Source organism: the organism of the source record quoted next, unplaced genomic scaffold (genome assembly GCF_019419815.1).
Source record: "Pyrus x bretschneideri cultivar Hongxiangsu unplaced genomic scaffold, Pyrus_bretschneideri_v1 Contig8, whole genome shotgun sequence".
NCBI classification, from domain to species: Eukaryota; Viridiplantae; Streptophyta; class Magnoliopsida; order Rosales; family Rosaceae; genus Pyrus; species Pyrus x bretschneideri.
Window position 1 is genome coordinate 4,080,699 of NW_025999820.1, and position 7,700 is coordinate 4,088,398.

General features: G+C 34.9%; 1 pseudogene; it reads left to right on the forward strand.

Annotated features, from left to right (window-relative positions):
• Positions 1-4,061: 4,061 nt before the first annotated feature.
• Positions 4,062-6,933, forward strand: LOC103934766 (annotated as a pseudogene).
• Positions 6,934-7,700: the final 767 nt, after the last annotated feature.

Genomic DNA, 7,700 nt, shown 5'->3' on the forward strand with positions numbered 1-7,700 from the left:
AAGCACCGTCGCACTACTTAGTACATGCCCCAACAAAACAAACAAAGAGTTGACATAAATTTGACATGCTACAAATGGCATCATATACTATATAGTATATATCCAGGGTTTTTGGTTTCGTTGAGAGCATCAACCTCATGTCGAAAAATGAGGAATTTTGTACATGTTTATAATAGGTTATTTATTTATTTTTATTTTTATTGTCAATTAGCTTTTCAGTAAAATTTTTACTTTTTTATGATTAAAAGTCGGATGTCGTACACAAAATGTTATACATACTACATAAGTGTTGTTCACGTGTTAAGTGTACGTGTCTAGAGTATCAATTTCACGCTAGGAAGATAAGAGACCTTGTAAGTGCAGCGCTTATACGAATTTGGACTACTAGTTATGTTGCCAATTAGAGAATTGTACTATTCTTCAATTAATTACTTTTATGTTAGAACCTAGACTTCTGTAAAAGCTCAATAATGGGATCAAATTGATTGAATATGTATTTTAGCCACAGTTCTAAAAATCTCTGCCTAGCGCCACCTAGGCCTTGCCTAGGAATTAGGCGGCTGGCCATCGTCCTGATTGATGCCTAGGCATTTGAAAATTAAGAAATGATGCCTAGACCTGCTGAGACGCTTGCCTAGATTGCCTAGACCTACCTAGGCACTCGACTAGGCTACGACTCATTTAGACAGAAAAGAGATAGCTTTCATTTTGCATTTTATTTTTTCTTCAATAAATTGTAAGGGCTTGTTGAATACTTAAATGAACACATATTATATACTTATTTCCCATGTTTTCATTATGTTCCAATACTTCATAATATATATGTAGTTTATGATGAAATTCTATTTATTTTAAGTATTTACACAAAAATATAATAGACTTACTTAAATCCGCCTAATCTGCCTAGGTGCTTAGGTAGGTTAGACCCCAGCCTGCCGTCCGATTAGCTATTAGCGTCTTTTAGAACCTTGAATTTAGGTCACACTGTTACATTCTAACAACGTAAATCGTACATAACGATTATTTAAAAAACAGAAGCATATGAAATTATAGAAGGATCCACTATACCAGCTCTATGAATATAATATCTAATTGCCTATAAGGATTCGAGAAAAAAGACAAAAAATAAAAAAAAGATACGCAACCAATGTAGCTATAGCAACTAGTTTGCCAGAACTAAAGCCGCCCCGTACCACAACATTCGTTTGCTACACTTGCAATACCCATTTTTCTCCCATAAAATGAAATGTAGACTACCCACAATAAGGACCACCAAAACTTGCATCAATAATTGAGTAGTATTAAACAAATTCAATTTTCTTAGTCTCTCTTTGGACTTGTAGTTTTCTCCACTCTTTAACTTCATGTATGTTGCCACTTAGTATTATAATTTAGTGGTATTCTTCTTTTCTTATAAGTGAGAGACTTTAGGTCGATTCTAGCCAAAGACGAATTTGAACCACATTTTTGCTAGCCCATTATGAGGCTTAGCCTACTCCTCCACCCTTAATATAGATAATATCGTTTATTAAAAGAAAAACTTAACGTTTGCTGCACTTGCAACATGTACCATCAGTTATTGGGGGCCAAAATTCTTTTACTTTGAGTTGAGGTCTCCAGTTGCCAAGATATAACAACTAATAATTGTTGATTATTTGAGATCCAAATTCCAAATTTTCTATTTCTAAAAATAGCTATGGCATGGTATTTTCTTTACTTGTAAGTGAGAGGCTTTAGGTTTGATTTTCGGCGAAGGAAAATTCGAACCAACTTATTAGGCTAACCTATGAAGTTGTTTGGACCCAAATTAATAGTTTTAGGCTGAGAACGATCATGGGCTCATCCCAAAGGAAAAGCCTAGGTTGCCTTGGGATATTTTCAAGGGAAGTCCAGCCCAAGGAAGGTCGGCTAAGTCCTACCAGGAATTGGTTTACTTGGATAGGATTTCATCCGAGTCCTGATACAACAAGGAGTCCTCAAATATCAGTGATGCATCAAATCAAGGAGCAAATCAAGGAGCATATGATGAGGATCAAGGATTGAATTTGGAGGATATTAGAGCTAAATTCAGAGTCCTACATACACTAGAATTAGCCGAAGCCCACTCAAAATAAATTGATGAATTATAGTCTGATTGGTATTATACTTCGGACATGTGGGATTTACTACTATAAATAGAGATGGTAGTGCATCATTCAAAGCCCCCTTTAAATCAACACACAAATCTGCCTTGTGTAAACTCTCGCTTTACGCGAAACCTCTCAACTCTCGCTCTACTTGAAACCTTTCAAACATTTTAAGATTTTTATTTTACCCTTTTTTCCGTTAACACATCTTAATTTGGATAAACAACATTGCTTTGAGATTGACTAGTTATCTATCCATGTCTCGATCAATAAGGAATATCTTAATCCTTGTTGGAAGAGGTCACTTCATTAGCTTCATGGCGAGTGAAGTGTTACCATGTTACGATATTCAGCATACTAAAAGCCGAATATTTATATTGGACTTCTTAGCAACTAGCAGCCTTGTTTTCAGGCTCTAAAACTGGAAAGCCGAGATGTGTTCTTTGTTCGGCCGTAGTCGCAAGATTTGAAGTCATCAGCACACCTAACACCACAACAACATTCTTTCACTTCCTGGTTGCCAATGAGTTGGCATGCCTTACATTCAACTGAATGACGTAGTTAGCTTATTAGCTATTCGGTCTAAGCGCCACGTAGGCTAAATAGTTTTTAGGGTCAATAGAAGTTTAGCTCACTCTCCACCTTTTAGGGTAAATAATATTGAATGTATTAATATGAACTTTAACATGAAAGGATGTATACCCACAATGTACAATTATTGTTTCACAGCGGACATGAAAATTGAATTTTGTGCTAATTTTATAAGAATAAAGAATCTTTTACAGTGAGTTATGAATTTGAGTTCTATGATAGTGATTTAAATTGTTGACTTCACCATACAATAAATGACCATCAAGACATGCCAACAAAAAGATATAACTCACAATTAATTGATATAGCTCACATCTCACACTACTAAAACAATATTTTGTACAGATTATACGGTGCATGATTCTTCTATACAATAATTAAACTGACCTAAACTACTCTGAAAAGCTTAATTGATACGTATATCGGCACCAAACCATCTTTGAATTTAGCGGTTGTTGTTCTTTACTTTACTAGATGAGGTCTCCGGTCTAACTCGAGTGGCAAGCACAACATATTTATAGTGAGTTTGATAATCCAATATCTAGTTATGACTAATCTCATAGCTCAACTTAGTTATACAACTAAAATGGTCATAAATCGATATTTAAGTGATACATCTGCCTATGAATCAACAAAGCTCAGCATCTGCATGCTTTCAATCACATTTTTATTTCAACATATTAATCAATTTGTATTTTTTTTTCATTTAAGAAAGACGAACCTAAGATTTTGACTTTAAAACTCTATCCTCAAGTATGAGTCTATGACTATGTGGTCAATTAAAAAAAAGTATGTCTGTGGTAGAAGGGAGGCTTATATGAATTAGGAACACTAAATTCGTTGTTTGTCAACCTTATAACATGGATTATATGCTTTTAACTTTTTTACATATTATTTTTTGGTAACAAATTTGTTTTAGGAAACAAAAGCATCGGCCTTTTCAACTGGAGAAGGGCATAAGCAATTTGTACAGCTATGAAAAAATTAAAACGCCATAAATTCAAGTGTTTTAACTTGACGTCGCAAGAAAAGATTAAAACGCCACTACCTTAACGTCCTTGTTTCATGTCAATTCTCCTAGGCTACAACTATCGTTCTTAAAAATACAAAACTAGCTTTCTTATATTTGTCCTAAATCGATGGTCATTTGAATATAACTCCATAAAATTGTTTACTGTCAAAACAGTCAATGGAACATACAGAAAGCTCTAGTACACCAGCACTAGCTGACCAGTTCTTCCCCACCCCCACCCCCCCCCCCCCCCTCCCTCCTCCCAACTGATCTTATCACCACGATTCTTACATATAGATACGGTGCCCGTTATTACGTGTCAACCAAACCAACAAACAACGGAGAAAAGAAGAGAGAGAGAGAGAGCAACAATGGGAATAGTGGAAGAAGCTCACAACGTGCGGGTCGTAGGGTCGGGTCAGCAAGTCCTAGTCCTGGCCCACGGCTTCGGCACCGATCAGTCGGTCTGGAAACAACTCGTCCCCCACCTCGTCCCCCACCTCGTCGACGACTACCGCGTCATTTTGTACGACAACATGGGCGCCGGAACCACTAACCCTGAATACTTCGACTTCGCGCGCTACTCCACCATCGAAGGCTACGCCTACGACCTCCTCGCCATTCTCGAGGAGTTCCACGTCCAGTCATGCATCTTCGTCGGCCACTCCATCTCCGCCATGATCGGCGCCATCGCCGCTGTCACCCGTCCCGACCTCTTCACTAAGCTCATCATGATCGCCGCCTCTCCCAGGTAAAATTCCATCGTCGTCCAATTAATCTATTTAATTAAGAAAAATTGGATTCTTATCTCAATTTTTCCTATTTCAGATTAAATCTTATTCTTTTTCAATTTTGATAGACGTAATTAATTATTTTAATAATAAAATATTTTTTTATTTCTAAATATATTTATATAGTGTTAGAAATGATACATTTGATATATTTATGTTTATTATTAAATTTCTTATAGTGTATTTTTATTTTTAGTTTGTATTTATTTTTATTTTGTAATCTTTTTTTAATTTGTACTAATTTTCTTTTCAATTTTAATTTGTACTCATATATTAATTCTTTTTGTATCTATATTTTTTAAACTGTTATTTGTATTTGTACTCATTTTTTTTAAATTATTTGTACTTATTTTTAATTTTGCTAAATGTACCATGCTAATTATATGTATTTATTTTATATTTTAAAATATATCAATAGTTATTTTTTAAAAAATATGTTAAAATTTATGTTGGTACATTATTTTATATATATTGCTATAATTTTTGTGAAGAACAAGATTACTCTAAAATTAATTTTTAAGTATTTATTATATTTTAAAAATTTTTGTTTTCTTTTTTGTTAAAATTTAAAAAAATTATTTAAATTTGTTTAAATTTCATAATTTGTGGGACATTAAATGCATAAATGCATGAGTTAAATCTCTTAAATGAGGTTAAGGACCTCGATCAAAATATTTAAACAAACAAGGTTTCAATCGAACAATTAAGTTTATTAGGGACTAGAACCAAAATGATTATGTTAATTAAAGAAAGTTGAGGTTCCACCATAAAACCAATTAGCAATATGAGGACAAGCCCAACTTACTTATAAACACATGCAAGGTGGACAACACAACTCAGGTGACATGGAGCATGTGGTTGTTGGGCTTCACACGTGGGACGACCTATTTTGATACCATGAAGAAAGTTGAGGTTCTACCATAATTTCAATTGGCAATATGGGGAGTAGCTAAACTTACTTATAAGCACAGGCAAGGTACCTCATCTCATCAATGTGAGACTCACTCTCAACATTAATAGGAATTAATTGTGAGATATGAAGTTAAAAAGTCCTACAACCTTGCAAGGACAAGTGTAACCTCAACTTTCTTGAATCAAAGCAGGTTGACCAACTTGCAAAGCTCAAAGGGTTCACGTACTCCACGACACCCAATAAATGTTGTCTACGTGTTTGATTGGAAAAATTCTCATATGTGAGGGGACATGTGACCATATGAAAGTAAAAGAGTCCATATCAATGAAACTCAATAACCACACATGCTCCACGTCACCAATTTGTGTTGTCCACGTCATGTGTTTCACGTCACCCTATTCGTGTTGTGCACGTGTTTGTCCTGAAAAGTCGCCATAGGTGAGGAGACGTGTGAGGATGTAAAGGTAAGGAATTCTCAATGAAGGAGAAACCCCATTATTTTATCGTCCCAAATTTACCCTTCCAATAAGATATTAGTTTTCATTTTTGTGATCCAACAAAGTAGAGACTGATTATTTTGAAATTTTATTCGAACCATCAATTTGATTAACTAATTAAGTCAACTGTTACTATTTTTCTCCAGTTTTACCTTTTTCGTGAGCTTTTTATGTGGTAATTTTTTTTGTTAAATTAGTACATGTTTGTCAAAGTGGATCCATCCATCTAATTAACTAATTAAATCTTCGAAAATTACCTTTTGACTAGTATGTTGACTCTCCAATCTTTCTCAATCCATTTTAGGTTATTTAATTACACTTCCTAAACACTATTAACAATTCGATCAATTAAAATGAAACATTTTTATAGGTTTCTCAACGACGTGGATTACTACGGAGGATTCGAGCAAGAAGATGTGGAGCAACTATTCGAGGCGATCCAGTCCAACTAGCTACAAGGCATGGTGCTCCGGGTTCGCATCGCTGGTGGTGGGCGGCGACATGGACTCAGTGGCGATCCAGGAGTTCAGCCGGACCCTATTCAACATGCGACCGGACATTTCCCTCAGCGTGGCACAAACCGTATTCCAAAGCGACATTCGACAAATACTTAGGTTAATCACGGTGCCATGTCACATTTTACAGAGTGTAAAAGACCTTGCTGTCCCTATGGTTGTGACCGAGTATTTGCACCAGAATCTCGGTGGCAAGTCGATCGTTGAGGTCATGTCTTCAGACGGTTATCTCCCACAGTTGAGGTCGCCAGATATCGTGAATCCAGTGCTGCTCAAGCACATTAGATATGATATCGCGGCGTAATTGTATTAATTTTGTTTCAAAGTGTTAATTATAGTAATTAAAGTTAACTAATATGTAGGGGATGATTAATTAAGGTTTAGGTCTTCGGTGGAGTGCAACTTGGTGTTTTGGTTTGATAATGTAATATTATGTTGAGCAGAATAAACAAGCTTTATTATTGATTAAATATAGTTGAGTTTCAATAAACTTGTTACATGTAAGAAAATTCGTTGTCTTTGTTATTGGAGTCAAGTAGATAATGTGTAATGCGATTGAATCCAAAAATAACAAATAACGTCATAGGAAGGAATGGAAATTAATGTTCCACGTCTCCCACTTTGTTTGTACTATGGAAGCATGAAAAGCTTGTTCCCAAGGACCGATGCATGTTATATATATATATATATATATATATATATATATATATATATATATATATATATAGTTAAAGGTATATCTTTTGGAAACTTAGCGAGCAAAAAATGAGTCATGAGAGCAGTTGCATGGCGTGAACATGTGTGTCCACAAGAGGTGTCCACAAAAATTTCGTCCTTCTTTTGACGACTACGGATGTTCATATTCATTTTACTCAAAACATGCACATTTCGGGAACCAACTACATGTAATAGGTTTACCGTCATATAGTGTCCTAATCTAATAATGTAATGTTATAGGAAAAAAAAACTTACACGTGATATTAAATTATTAGACTAGGCGTCACGGTAACAGTATACATGTTTGATGCTAATCCTTTAGAATTAGAGCATAGTTCAAGTCATCAGGTAACGGTATATTCCAGCTAGACCCAAGGAAACGATCGCATAAAAGTTCTAAAGGCCAGTTTAATATTGTTTTTGTTTTGTTGTTTTTTTTTTAATAAACTGCTCTTGTTGTACTTTGAAAATATTAAGTTCTAAACTAAGGATGTTAAGTGTTTGGTAAGTTATATTTTTATTAGTGTTGTGAGTGAAA